This window comes from Lontra canadensis, unplaced genomic scaffold (assembly GCF_010015895.1).
Source record: "Lontra canadensis isolate GAN:19392208 unplaced genomic scaffold, GSC_riverotter_1.0 scaffold97, whole genome shotgun sequence".
Classification (NCBI taxonomy): Eukaryota; Metazoa; Chordata; class Mammalia; order Carnivora; family Mustelidae; genus Lontra; species Lontra canadensis.
In genome coordinates this window covers 5,900,647-5,915,324 of record NW_022631091.1, presented here as the reverse complement: position 1 = coordinate 5,915,324, position 14,678 = coordinate 5,900,647, and positions in this window count along the sequence as shown.

Sequence of the window (14,678 nt, the reverse complement as noted above, 5' to 3'; positions counted from 1 at the left end):
ATCCATCCATCCATCCATCCATCCCTCCATCCATCCATCCATCCATCCACCCACCCCACCATCCAACCATCCATCCTTCCATCCATCCTTCCATCCCTCCATCCATCCTTCCATCCATCCATCCCTCCATCCCTCCATCCCTCCCTCCTTCCATCCATCCATCCATCCATCCATCCCTCCCTCCATCCATCCTTCCATCCCTCCATCCCTCCATCCATCCATCCACCCATCCATCCTTCCATCCATCCATACACCCATCCATTCTTCCATCCATCCATCCATCCCTCCCTCCCTCCATCCATCTATCCACCCATCCATTCACCTTTCAGTTCAATTAATACTGTTTTTATTGAGCTACTGTTTTGTGCTAGGATCTCTGCTAGGTAACAGAAGTTTCTGTCTTAAAGAGTTTACTCCAGATGAGTACTTTTTTTTTTAAAAGCAGTTCATAAGGCATTTTCATATTGATTGTTTTGGGAGAACCTTGCAAAAATGAGGGGCCTGGCATATTAGTCAGCAATTCCAGTAGGGCTAGGTAACAGGCCATCCCAAACTCCATGGTTTCTAGAACAAGTATGGTTTTTCACTCTCACGGCTCTCTAGGTCAACAGTGCCTCAACCGATATGCCCTGGGCTTGGCTGAGTTGGCTGGGCGGCTTGGTCCCAAGCTGTAGGCTGAATTTCGGTAAGCCGTACGGGTCACTCTGGGGCTGCCGCTGAAGGACAGCCACTCATCAGAGCAAGTTTGTCCCTGGTGGGGCTTCCGTAGTGAACGCTGGAGAGAGCAGGACACAGGAGAACCACTGAAGCCTCCTCCCAAAGTTGGCACACTGACCTTCCTGCCCATGACTCACTGGCAGACAAGTCCCACGTCCTCACCCATCAGAGGCCTGGGACACATAATCTCGCCTTGCTTGGGAGAACACTGCTAAATCACGTGGCAGAGGGTAGGTCTAACATCCCTTACAGGTGAGGGAAGATGGGATGAACAATCCGGCCTACTGCGCCTGGAGAAGTAGCAACGTCCCTACTTCACAGATAGGGAAACTGAGTCTCGGAGTGATGAACGGCTTGTTCACGGTCGCTTAATCATGGGTGTAAAAGCCAGGCCTATGGGTCCTCTCCAGATGCCCTTCAGTCATCCAGAGCACACAGTCGGCCATGTGGTCTGCGTCTCTCATTCACAGGAAATAGGCCAGCGTTCTATAAAGCGGGTCTGGGGGACGGACTCTGGAAGCCCGGGTCCAGGCTGCTACAGCTCGTGGCAACAGCATTTGTCCATTCTAGTCTGCGGCCACTGGGAGCTCCCACCGGACGGATCTTGTGAATCCCCAAATGGCTAGATGTCTCAGGGGTCGCGGTCACGGGGACGTGGGTCCCGGCGTGGAAACACGGGTTTGGGATAGACCAGGAGCCCAGTTGGTCCCCCAGAGCAGTGTCGTGGTGGAGACAAGAGTGAAACCGGACGCCCAAACATTTCTACTTGCTCGTTTGTTCAAAGACACAAGCCGAGGCGCCAGCGAGGAGCTTGTGCTGCTGGACGAAGCCCGGCCCCTGGATTCGTGTTCTTCCCATGGCCGCCCTTTCGGAAAGGACCCGCGGCATCCTTCGGGAGACATTAACTTGAAAATGCAGCAGCCACAAAGCAGTGATTAAATATTTATCCCCCCGGGGCTGCTCTGCTCCACGGGGTGTCCAGGCCGGCTGGGAGAAGGCATTTCTGTCAGCAGAGGCTCCTGCCCGTGGCCCTGGATTCCCCTTTGTCTGCTGGTCCTTGCTCTTGCTTGAGAGACAGGAAGGCGGGCCTCCCTCTGAGGAAGCTGTCAGGGAGCAGGGCCAGCCCAGCCGGCTTCAGACCCTCTCCCTTCCCCCTCCCTTCTTCCCTCCCCCTCCCGCTCCCATTCCTCTCCAGCCTCAACCTTTTGTGCGACTGGGGCTGAATTCCCTGCCCATGTCAAGGACGCATCTGTCTGTCATCTTGCTGATGATAACAATCTCAACAGTGCTGGGAAGGGTGTAGGCCTGACAGTCCACAGACTCGAACCCCTGGGGCAAATAATACATTATGTGTTAATTTAAAAAAATGCTTTTCTGCCCGACGAGGAAGTTCTGACCCATCCTTAGTCCAGGTAAATTTCCAGCTTCAGATAAGAACCCCAACACACGGCTTTAAAACTCGAAACCAGACTCTGGAGCCTGTCGGGACCAGTTACTTTGGAAGCCCGGAGCTCTGGGCTGCGTGGCGGCTGACACCGTTGCCCTCCGAGCAGGACGGCTCCCCCTCAGCGCCCCTACGGTACAGTCTCGTCCGCCCCTCTGCTCGGTTTCACAGGATGCGGGGGTGACCTGAAATAATTAGCATCTCATATTTTTTTACGTTTTCCTAAACTAAAAAAGCTTTAATTATCCAAATTTCAACTCAACTGATGCTCACATTGGCCTTTTGGGTGTGTCTATGCCCTGGTCTGATCATTTCAGAGACACGTTTAGGCTTCCACGTTGTCCTTGCTGGGTTAGGAAACGAGCTGAGCTATCGCGTTTGCGGGGACACACGCGGTCACCCTGCGAGGAGCATCGTGGTAAAAGCGAGCGGAGTAGGAAGGGCATTTCGTGATCGCACATTCTTTGCCAAAATCATTCAGTCCCTTTGTACAATTGCATACTTTATCAAATGCGTGATTAATTTATAGGGTATGATTATAAACTCAAGACCAATTTTGTCTCCAAGGACGGCCCCCTCTTAAAATGGCAGAGGCTCCGGCGGGTGAACCCCAGATCCCATCGCTCCTTTTTCTATAACCAGTCGTGCTCCGCTGGTGTTTATGAGTCGTTGTAAGGCTGCCGCTGGGAGTTAGGCCACAGCTACTCAGGCCCATTTCCTAAAGTAAACCACGACGTACAGGGGTGGGCTGCGTCAGCTTTGATATTCTGATACAACTGGGAAATGCAAACCTTTAGAAAATGAATTGGCCCCATTCTGAAGTCACCAAATGAATCCTTCCGTAAGAACCGAGACCGCTTTGAAACAAAGGCCCCAAATTTCCCAAAATTGATCCGTAAGGACTGTGGGGATATTCGTTTCCTGAAAGCAATCCTCCGTGTTTCACAGGTGGAAATCTGCTCAGCGGTTGAAAACAAAGACGCGGTTTCCTAACCCCCTAGTCTGATGTAGCCACAAAATGAAGAAAAACCAAGTGCGTGAATTTCCGTGGTAGAGTCAACCCTCGATCCTCGTCCTTACACCTGCTGTAGTTACACGGAGGCTGGAAAGCCTGAGGTCCCAAGGCAGAGTCTGCGGAAGGGACGCCAAGCGGAACCCACGCTCACGCGTTCTTTGCTAGCCCTGACCTGAGCAGGACGGAGTGACTGTGTTGGACACGCGGGAGACGTGGAGGTGCCCGGGCCTCGCTCCCCCCGGTAACCACGGAGGTGCTGGGCTCTGCCCTCGCTCTCTTTCTGAAAGCGTTCATTCAGGGCCAGCCGGCCACCGCGTGGTAAGGACACTCTGGCCGCCCCCGGGAGAGGTCTGTGTGCTAGAATGGAGGCTTCTTGCCCATGGACAGCGGAGATCCGTGCTCGTGCACCAGAAGTGGGTCCTTCATCCCATTAAAGCCCGCAGGAGGCTGTGGCCCTGGCAGGCACCTTACCTGCAGCCTCAGGATGGGCCCCGAGCCCCACGAACCCTGACTGCGGACACTCAGGTAGCAAACATTCACTGCTTCAAGCTGCAAAGTTTGGGGTCATTTGTCATGCGGCAGCAGATAACGGATACAGAAAGGGAGAAAAGCGTTCCTTCTCCCACCATCCTCAAGTCCATGGGAAAGCAGGGATGGAGTGCGCCCTAGGTGTGTGTTGAGTAACACGGACAGGCCTAAATTCTTGACATTTTGGTCACGGCCAAGTTTGCTGGAAGATGTTACTTTCCTTGGGGTGTGTACGTATGACCTACATGCCCATGAGGTTTCTTTGCTTTCTGTTATCCTAGAAATCTCAGACGTCGGCAGTGATACCCACAACCAGAATCCGCAGGCACGACAGACACCAGCGCTGACCCTCAGAGCATTCTCAGCCCCCATTTTCTCACCATGTCTTGTTGCCTCTCTTGGTCATGTCCCTGGGGTCGTCCAATTTACCTGGAAGATCACAAACCCATCAGGTGAAGATTATTCTTGTGATGAACAACTCCTTTCCTAGTTACGTCTCACATTTAAGGTAGTGATCTGCTTCGGAAGGTCATCGAAAGAGGCCGCGGTGATGGCTGAGTTTCAAGGAACTATGAACTACTTCCATTTGTCCTAAAACCCCTGTCATGATAACGACAGCAATACGAACTTTATATTCTGGGGTTCGGATCTATGGTGCTATCCCCAAGTACCGAAATGACTTTATTTTTTGTTGATAGAATTCCACCACTATTCTAAAAATTTTCATTAAAAAGTTAAACTCTAAATTCTTGACATTTTAAATATTTACAACAATGACAACATTTATTATCAAAATACTTCCCCGCTTGTTCCTTTAGCCGCGACCTCAGCAGACCTTAGCTCAGTGAAGAGAATCTGCTTCTGAATTAGCCTTTTTCTCAGCCCTCATCTGGCTTTCCTGAGCGCAGTCTCAAACCCCGCTTGAGAAGATTGGCGCCTTTGTAGTGACGAGGCTGCTCTGTGCTTGTCAGTCCTGGGGTGGGGACACTCAGAGCCCCACACCGGCCTAAAGTCAGAGCCCGGAGCGAGTCCTCGGTTCCGGCAAGCCTGCTCTGTGCTCGCTGCAGAACAGAATGAGGACGACCCACTCCGTTCACTTGCCTTAAGGTGACCCACGGAGGACAAAGTCTACTGTCACTGTCTTGAAAATACCAAGAGCTACAGTACAGGAGAGCTGCGGCCTAAACACGCACTTTGGTCTCCTGCTGGGCGTCCCTTCCAGCCCCAGGAAATGGGAAGCAGCGTGAGAAGCTAGGAGAGGTCCTGGCCTCCGCGTTCTTCCTCTGGCGGGCGCTGGCTGTGTGTCCTGGAGGAAGCCACTTCCCCTCCCTGACCCTTACAGAAGGGGCGCTTTGCTTCTTCGGTGGGGCGCTGTACAGAAAGCACCAGACATTCAGTAGCTCTTTCTGAAACTGCTGGTTCCCTGCCTTTTTTTACGGCTCCAGTTCCCTCTTTCTAAGTAAGAATTTGTAAGTAGGCGAGATCAGAGCCTGCTGTGACATTCAGTCAAGGTCTTTTGGAGAGACGCGCGGGTTAATACTTGGGTCTTGCAGGTGTCTGAAAAGCAACCTCGGCCTGAGGCTGGGGAATGGGCTTGAGCTCCCCAAAGGGTCCCGAAGCAGGCCCGTCCGGTGTTAGCCCAGGTCCCCCTTACTTCTCCCCAAAACGGGTTGGACAGACCTTTCCTGCCCTTTCTCCTTAACCTTGTGTTAAGTGCTGTTTCGGCACAAAAAATTAGGCCCCCCTTTCCCTTCTCAGGCGTGTCTGGGTGCCTGTGCGGCACGTTGGATGCGGGGCTGTGAGGGTGGACGGCAGAGCCTGAGCTCCGCCGTGGGCACGGGTGGGGGGTGGGCAGTATCTGGGCCATAACTTCTTTGCATGTTTATGACGTTAAATACGTCCTCACCTCCCCGAGTGACATGGGGCCCCTGAAGCCTGCACCCGCGAGACGTCCGCCCACCCAGCTTCCCCCGGATGGCCCAACCCTTGCCCGTCCCCCCTCCCGGGGACCCGCGTTGCACCTGCCGTGGCTGACGGCTTCTCGGCCTGCGTGACGTCGCCCCCTAGGGGACATTTTCAGCACGGTGTCCCGTTTTCGGAGGTCATTGGTACGTATGGGTAACAACACACGTAAGAGGGGATTTCTGGGAGCCGCTGGCTCCTGCAGCCCCAGAGGCTGGGAAGCCCCAGGATCTGCAGCGGCGGGACCCCAGGGAGAGGGTGGGAGAGGCGGAGATGAGGCAGAAGAAGGGGGCAGTGTCCTCCTCTGCCTGCTGTTCTGTTCGGGCCCTCCTGGGGTTGCCAGAGGCCGGCTCACGGGGGGAGGCCACCTGCTCCTCTGAGTCACAGATTCAAGGGGGATGTCCTCTGCAAACGGCGTCGCAGACACGGCCAGGATGCCGTCCAGTCCGGGTGCCCGCAGATCCTCAGGGTAACACACACCATCACCCACCTGCTCCTCCTTCATGTAAAAGCACAGGCATCAGACGGCTTTTTAAAGAGACTGTCCGTGAACCACCCGAAGGTCGTAAGGGACCCTGCAAAACGTTTGTGGTGGCGGAGGGCCGTGGGTCTGATGAACTTGAAGCTGCGGTGTCCCTGTCCTCAGCGGCACGGGCATTTCTGCCCGGCCTTCTTAGAGGCAAAAGCTTAGGAGCACCTGGGGGCTCGGTCAGTTAATTGCCCAACTCCTGACTCTTGATTTCGGCTCAGGTCGTGATCTCAGGGTTGTGAGATCGAGCTTCACGGTGGGCTCCGCGCTGGACATGGAGCCCACTTGGGATTCTCTCTGTCCCTCTCCCTCTGCCTCTCCTCTCTTCCCTGCCTCTCTAAAAACAAACACACAAATAAAATAAAACACTTTGAAAAAAAAAAACTTAAAGGTCTAACAAGAAGCATTTCTAATGGCGAGATCTCAGAAAAGACGACAGAAAATTCAGGAGTAAGTGGGGAATTTTTTCTGGAGGGCACGAAACCACACGTCATGGGCAGCTACCGGACTGTTTTAGCTGAGAAACAGCCTTTCGTCAGCGGGGTCCACACATCTTGAATCTGAAACAAGGATTCCTTCTGAGCCAAGCACAGATTACATCTGTGACTGTCAGGCTGGGAGGGAAGGCCTCCTGTCCTGGGCGCTTGAGCAGCGGGAGGGACACTCGGGCCTTCCAGGTCCGCTTCCTCTGCATCCGCTGCTGAGACGAGCCCCTCAGACGGCCGTGCGGGGCCCGCGGCCTGTAGGGCGGTCACTCAGTTCTCTCCGCTGACGTCTCAGCTCTGCTTCTGGAAATGGCTCTTGGAAGTTTGTGTTGGATGTGAGCTCCCTGCCGAGGCGGACCTGGGAGTCTGGAAGGCGCCTCTGCATGGAGAGCTCAGCGAGGGCAGCCAGAGCCTCGTGCCCGTTAGCGCACCACATGGGCCAATAGAGGCAGTTCCTGGGGGCTTCAGGGGGACAGTCCCCTGCGTCTGTCTCTGTCAGTCAGGAAGTAACACGCGGCGGCACCTGCCCTGCTGCCCTCAGGCCCGCGCCCCACCACCCGCTCGTCCTTCTCCCCCGGCACAGCGGCGAAAGGAGCACGAACCCGGATCTTCTCGGCAGGGTCGCCGTGGAGAGCCCCTGTGCACGCGGGCTGCGGGAGCCCTCTCCGTGTCCGCAGATTCCAAGGCCCGCGGGGGCCGCTGGGGACATGGTTGCACCCCGGTCTGCAGGCGGCTCGGGGGGTGTGGTGAGCATGCCATGGCCAGCCGCTCTTCCCACGCTCCTCTCCTCTGCTTCACGAGCCGACCGTCCTTTCCTGGCCTCCCACCTCCTGCCCGGCCCTGCCCGGTGTCCACCTGCTTCACCAGCTGCCCGCCTGGCGCCAGGTGGTACACGGAGGGAGGCCAGGGAGGGGAGAGGCCGGGGGTGGGGAGAGGCCATGTCCCAGTGCCTGGGCCTCTGGGCCGGCGAGGGGCTACCAGTCCCTGCCTCAGGGAGGGTCCTGAGAGCCCCCAGCCTTCCCCCCCCCCCCCCCAGGGCACTTGCCCAGACTTGGTCTTTCGTAGACCTGGACCTCAGGCCTTTTTGTTCTCATTCTCGAATTTTCTCCTCTCTGTGGGGAGGACCTGGGGTTCAGAACGGACGTCTGAGAGAAAGCGTGTGCAGGGTCTTGGGCTGACCACGGTGGGCGTGTGGCCCTGACAGCCACGTGTGGGGGCCTCACCCCAGCCTCCCCACTGGCTGGCAAGGCCACGACAGTGATGTTGGCCCATGGGGGGCAGATGGTCCTGCGCTCCTGCTGGCTGGAAATGTCTAGAACCTTCCAAAAGAGGGAGGATCGCTCTCCTTCCTCATTCTCTGGCTGAATGGGGGGGTGGGCACGGCCTGTGAAGTGGAAGGATAGGGACCCCAAGGGACACCAACATGACCACAGAGAAGATCACCTTCGACCAAGAACACGGTGTTTTTTCTAAACAAAATTAACTCTCTTGGACCAGCACTGAGAAAGGAGAGTTTATGCATGGGAGGGGCTAGTGCGCCCTAAAACCCGTTGTGGCTTGAGCTTCCGGGCCCTGGATGTCTCTCCACTGTGTGGGGTGAGACCCACCCACTGTGGTCAAGCCCAGATTGCATGACATGAAGCCTCTGGGCCCTCCTTGGCCAGTGTCTTGAGGAAAGAATCGTCCCTACTTTGAAGGCCGCCTGTCCCCCGTCTGGCTCACGTCGCGGGCTTTCCGGGAGGCTTCCCCGCCGCTGCGTTTGCTCCCGTGGGGGAGGCGGCGGCCGTCACACCTGCCCGCCTGTTTCAGCGGGGGCACCTTGTCTCCCGCCGTGGAATCTTCACGGTGAGAGCCCCCGTTTTGTTCGGCGCAGGACGAGGGACAGAACTCGGAACCCCAGGACCCAGGGGTCTGTCGTCAGACGTCCGCTGAATAACGCAAGAGCTTGAGTCCCAGGGGGACGCGGGTGACAGAGCCCGGTTGGAGCCCGGCTGAAACCACCATAATAGCTCGGAAATGGTCGGCCGGGGCTTGTGGACTCGGCCCCGCCGGGGGACAGCCTCGGCCCCGAGCGGCTGCACCGACTTGGCTGTGCCGAGCCCGGGCCCCTGGGTGTCCCGCAGAGCCGGGCCGCCGTTGCTGAGGAAATCGTTTCTGTTTGGTCCGCTGTACCGAGGACGGGCTGACAAGTGACTGCGGCCTGCACGAGGCATACAGCGCGACATTTCACGCGGTCCCTTGTGAAGCGTCTCCACCACCCAGCTAGCCACCCCTCCCCCCGCCCCACGGACCACTGCTTGTCCGGTGCTGAGAACACCCAGGATCTACTCCCCGAGCAAATTCGATGCACAAAACAGGTCGGCTGACCAGGGTCACCGCGCTGGGTGGCAGCCCCGGGACAGACCGAGCTCTGAATCGGGGGTCGGGACCCCTGCCCGGCCCCGGCAGGCCCCATCCCACTCCCTGGGAGCATGACCACTACTGCTCCCTTCAGGACCTCGTCTCTCTGTGTGAAGCCATCCCATGTGGGGGACGCCCTCAGGCTCCTCTGCGTGATGGCACCATGTCCTCCTTCTTCGGCTGCATGGTGCTCCCCAGACAGGCCCCTGTGGCCTGAGAAGCACAGAGGCTCTTGTCAGGCTCCGACCAGCCTGCGAGTCCAGAGCCCGCCTTGGATGTGGACACCGACAGGATTCCCTCAGCATGCGGCGGCTCAGGCGACAGGCCTGTCGAGGACGCTGTCCCAAGGGACGGTCCCCAGGTCCGACCAAGTCCCTAGGGCCAGACGCCCAGCACACCACACACAGGTGTCCGTCACACACACACACACACACACACACACACACACACTCGTGGGTCATCCCTGGGCACTTGCTTGATCTGCCCATCCCATCCCTGTGCTCCCCGGAGCTCACCTCAGTTTCAGGGTGAAAACCCCAAAGGGCCTGCCCTCCTGGGCCCTAAGACCAGGCCCCTGGGGCCCCATCCACTGCTGTTTCCTGTCCACCGTCCAGAGGCGGTCACTCAGCGGAGGGCCAGGCTCGGGACAAAACTCCCCTTCTCCTGAGCCCACACGAATGTCATAGCAGCCATTTTGTGCTGAGACAGAATGAACGAGCGTGACGTGTGGATCTTAATCGACTCTGTTTATAAAGGTGACCCTTAGCCGGTGGTCCATTTGGGGACCAGCCCACGGCAGCCAGAGGGTCCCGGCGGGTGACCTGAGAGCAGAAGGCTTGCTCCTGTCCTCTGCGGCTCCGTGGCTGGACTCAGAATTGGAACTCGCACACGCTGTTCAAGCGCAGAAAAGCGCGGATGTGTTTAATGTCTGTGTGCACACGGGAACCTTCACAAAGGAAAACAAAAACCCGAAGAGGCCATATATTCGGTTTGGTTCGTGTGGACCAGAGCCCATGTGCCGACTGGCTCGAAGAACGGCACCTTGTGGGGGTGGCGAGACCGGCGGCTCGCGGGGCGGCTAGCTCGGGACAGCGGTGGGAGGTGGTGGTAAAAGCCATGGTCTTTGGGTGGTTGTTGCAGGTCCGTCTGTCCAGACACACTTCAGGGCGGGGATTCCTGCCTCTGGGACGAGACTGCCCTCTTCCCGGTGCGAGGAGGGCGCCTTCCTCGCGGGGAGCCTTCGGACCCGCTGTAGAAGAGGGAGGGCAGACAGCGCGTGCGCACCTGCTGCTTCTGGAGAGCTAAACCGGCCCACACAGTGTGTTTCGGGGCGGCGTGTTCTGAACCCCTCAAACGTCTGAGGAATACCAAGAAGCTGAGAGGTAAGGAAGCCTGAAAGACACCAGCATCGGGGATGGTGGACAATAGCCCCCCAGAGCAGGTGTGGGTGGGAGACAGGAGGGACAGACAGTGCAGGGTGACGATGCGGGCCAGGACCCGGCACCCGCTGGGCTCCAAGTGCAGAGGCTCTGACCAAATGACCTGATCCTCAGTGACCCACAGGGGAGGTTGTTGGGTGAGGGAAGGGGGACGGGGTAGGGGTGGGGGGGTTGACCTGAGTGACGTCTGCTGCACCGGGGGAGGCCGGGAAGGAGTGGGGCTGACCTCAGGCAGATCTGCATTGTCACCCGCCCGCACTCAGAAGGGCCCGCACTTGGTTCTGCTGTCGTGTTGGATGCTTCACGGCCTGGGGCTCTGTCCACTGGGCCGTGGGGCGTGTGTGGGCAGAGGAGGCTCGCGGTGTATCTGCCCTGCTCCTGGCCTCCCCTCGCAGGGAGCGATCACGACGCCCTGAGAGCACAGGATCTGGGCGCCCGTGATGGTGGGCGTTCAGGGTTACGAGCTCCGTCCCCAGATCTGGGAAAAGGAGGTGCTGGCAGCCCCCCCCACCGAGAGGCCAGCCTTCCTGTCCACGTGCTGGTGGCTCTGGTTACGACCCTGAGTCCGTTCTGTTTACCCTGATAACGAGGACACGGAGGGACGATGGGTGCCGCAGCTCCGCTTCCTTCCGTCATCGTTGCTCCCAGTGCGGCAAGCGGAGGAGCTGGGCGGGACGCGGGACCCGAGCAGCGAGTCGCTCATGGGCACCTTCGCGGTTCTCGCAAGAACACGTGGAGCGATTTTAAGGATTTTGCAAATGAGACAAATGCTCGCATGTTTGTGTTTAAACTTGGCGTTGCACACAGTAAAATCCATGCCAACGACTTCATTTTCTTGCTGAGGAGGGCGTCACGTAGCAGGAGACCAGCAGGACGTGCAGAGAGAGGCCGCAGCGGGAAGGAGCTCACGCGTGTTCCCGCCTTCGCACTTGCCCACTCTCGGCACAAGGGCCCCTCGTCGTTCACCGCCCTCAACACCGCCCCGCCCCGGGCTTGCCCTGGCAGGAGCTAAGACACAAGGACAGAGGCTGTCCGACCGAGAGCGTGCTGGGCGCACAGGGTCCCGACCGGCACAGGTCGCTAATGTCTGCCTGCAGGCCTCGTGCTCCGGGGGTCACACGCACACACGACAGCCAGAGCCATCTCTGTTCCATCTGGAGGAGGGGCCTGGGGACACAAGAGCGCACCCCACAGGCCGCCATCATGCAGCCCCAGGGACGGGCGCTCCTCCCGGCTCTCACTCAGGACCCATCAGGTGCCACGTGCAACCCTTGGCCACGCAGGGAGGCCTCCTACTGCGAGCGGAGGGCACAGAGCTGAGGCCAGGACGCGTCTCCCGACCTCCCGGACGTAGGCCCGAGTTAGAGGGGCTCATGGAGGCTGTGGGGGCTCAGAGGGGAAGGGGCTCCTTCTGGTTTGGGGCATCAGAGAGGACTTCACACAAAAGACGGATCAGGGGTGAACTGTGTCCCCAAGATAGTCGTGTGGCAGGCCGCCCCAGTTGCTATGCAGGTGACCTTAGCTGCAGACGTCACCCAGGAAGGTGGGGTTGTACCCAGGAGGGTGCTGCCTCCTTTGATAGGGCTGAGGTCCTTGTAAGGAGAGGATGGGGACGCAGACGGGGACACAGAGCGAGACAGCCCTGCGGTGACACAGGCCGAGACCGGGGAGACACGTGGTGCAGCAAGTACCACCAAGGGCTGCAGGCCCCACCGGGAGCCAAGAGAAAGGTCGGGAGCAGATGCCCCTTGAGCCTTGGCAGGAGTGCCCGCCCCGCACCCGGCCCTCCGTCAGACTGCAGCCCCAGGGCTGGGAGACGGCAGGTTTCAGTTTGGACGATAGGTCACCCCATCCTTGTGCATGGTTACGCCGCCCTGGGAAGGTTTCCGGGGGGGGTGCTCCACAGGGATTGTGAGGGGCTGGTGTCCGGGTTGTGTCCCCACACCGGCAGGACTGTGTCACCTGGGCTGCGGGTGACTCTGGTGCAGGCTGGGGCGTGCCAGGCGCGGGGAGAAGGGACGCCCACAGGACGGGGCCGCGTGTGAGGCTGGGTGGCGCGCCAGACCTGGAGGGTGTGGATCCCGCCCCCTCCCAGGACAGGGACGGAGCCTCCGCACGGGGCAGGCTAGAGTGACACGTGCGCCTCCCAGAAACAGCAGACTCGGGCAGGGAGCAGGACATCTGGGGGGCACCCTGCGGGAGGGGCAGGGAAGGCGGGTCCTGCACCAGCCAAGGCAAGAAGGGACGAGGTCTGGGCGTCCCCCACCTAGGACAGAGGGGACGATGGCCAGGCGGTCAGATGAAACCATGCTAAGTCTGTGAGGAGAAATTGTGTGTGTGTGTGTGCGCACCTGTGTGTCCGTGTGTGTGTGCATGTCGGTGTGTGTCTGTGTATCAACGTGTCTACGTGTGTGTGTCCATGTGTGTGCCTGTGTGTCTACATTTCCTCCCCTTGTCTCCCCACGGGTCATGCCCTGTGGTCCAGGACAGTCTTCCCGTCACCGCTGGCCCTCTGCGCATCAGGGAAGCAGCAATGATCCAGCCCTTCCCGGCGGACGCGGGGAGCAGCCCAGCCTGTGCGGTGATGCGGCCCCGCCCTGTCCAGGGTGTGTCAGAGTTACACACCGCCCGGCTTCCTTGTCAGGCCCACTGTGGGGAGGACTTGGTTCTGGTCTTTGCACCTGGTTCTAGACTCTTCTTATGATTCAGAATCTCCCTGCCCTTCCTGGTCAGGGGAGGACAGACTTGTTCTGTGTCTGCCTCTCAGCTGCCTTCAGCTCCGACCCCTCCTATGCCCGAGGGCTATGGGGGGGGGTGGTCCCTCTGACCCCCACCAATCTCACGGCTTAGCTGAGGGCCGTGGGGATTAGCCCTTTCCAGCCCCTGCCGGCTGCAGAAGGAGCTGCGGAGAAGTCTGTTGGAACGTGGCCCCGTGGCCCATGTTTAATACGTCCCGAATGGTCACATGGAGTGGGCCTGGCTTCTGGAAGGCCAGAAGTGTGCAGACTTGCCCGACCAGTCGGTTCCCCCGGGGTTACACCTGCCCTCCGGCAGAGCCAGCTGGCACTCCTGCACCGAGTGACAGGGACACGCGGCCCCCTGTGAGGCTCAGGGTCCCACCGGGGTGCCTGCTCCACACTGGGCACACGCCATGCTCCCCGGAACCACAGGCTCTGGCACCCAAGAAGGCGGCTGCTTTCAATTTGGATCTGAGCTCAGTCGTCTGGGATCAGGCACAGAGGACAAGGATAGACTCCGGGAACATCGAGGTCAGAGGAATTTAAGAATATTGTCAGTTGCAGGGAAGATAAGACCTTTTTTCTCAAAAGCTAAGTTTCATAAGACTCTCAAAAAGGAGGCCTTCTCCTTACACTGCTGACAAATTCTTACTCCGTGTGGGGCCACGCAGGGAGCTTGGGGGCCGTTTGCTCAAGAACATCCAGATGGAGGTGTTACTAGTGCCCCCCAGGCTGAAACCCTTCCTGAAAACTATCTTTCGGGCATAACACAAAGACACAATGCCCAGAACGTGTTGTACCGTCTGGTCTCGTGATTCGTTGCTAACGTTCTGTTCTATGTGCACGACCATGCTGGGCTGTGGGTGTCCAGGAATTAGAAAACATTTGCTTCTTGATTCTGTTCTTGGTGTAACCCTAACAACATGTCCAAGATTTATAGCATGTCTGCGGAAAATATTTGCACAGCTGGGCTCAGGCCAGGCATTGCTACAAAACAGCAAGGGCTGAAGCATTTACTTAGCACCACCTGTATGCCCACAAGGGGCAGGAGAGCCAAGGAGAAAAAGGAGAGTGTTTGAAAGAGCTCCCAAGACCCTGGCCTGAGGTGAGACCCCCCGAGTCTCCTGGTTGAATCTGGGAAAACAGGACCACAGGAAACACCTCCAAGAAATTACCGGACAATGAACAATTTTTTGTGAAGTAGCAGCATAAAGTACGTTCTCAGAGAAGTCCACAAAAGCAAAGGTGTCATGAGCTCAAGAAAGCATTTGCTCTGGGTGAACCCCAGTGCCCGTCTCTTCGGCTCCTGCCATGGCCCTTGCTGGCCACCTCCTAGTTTGTGTTTGGCAAACCCAAGCTCACCTTGGAAGCTAGAGAAACACCTGTGTGTCCCATGTTCAGAAGCAGGAAGCCAGGTCCCA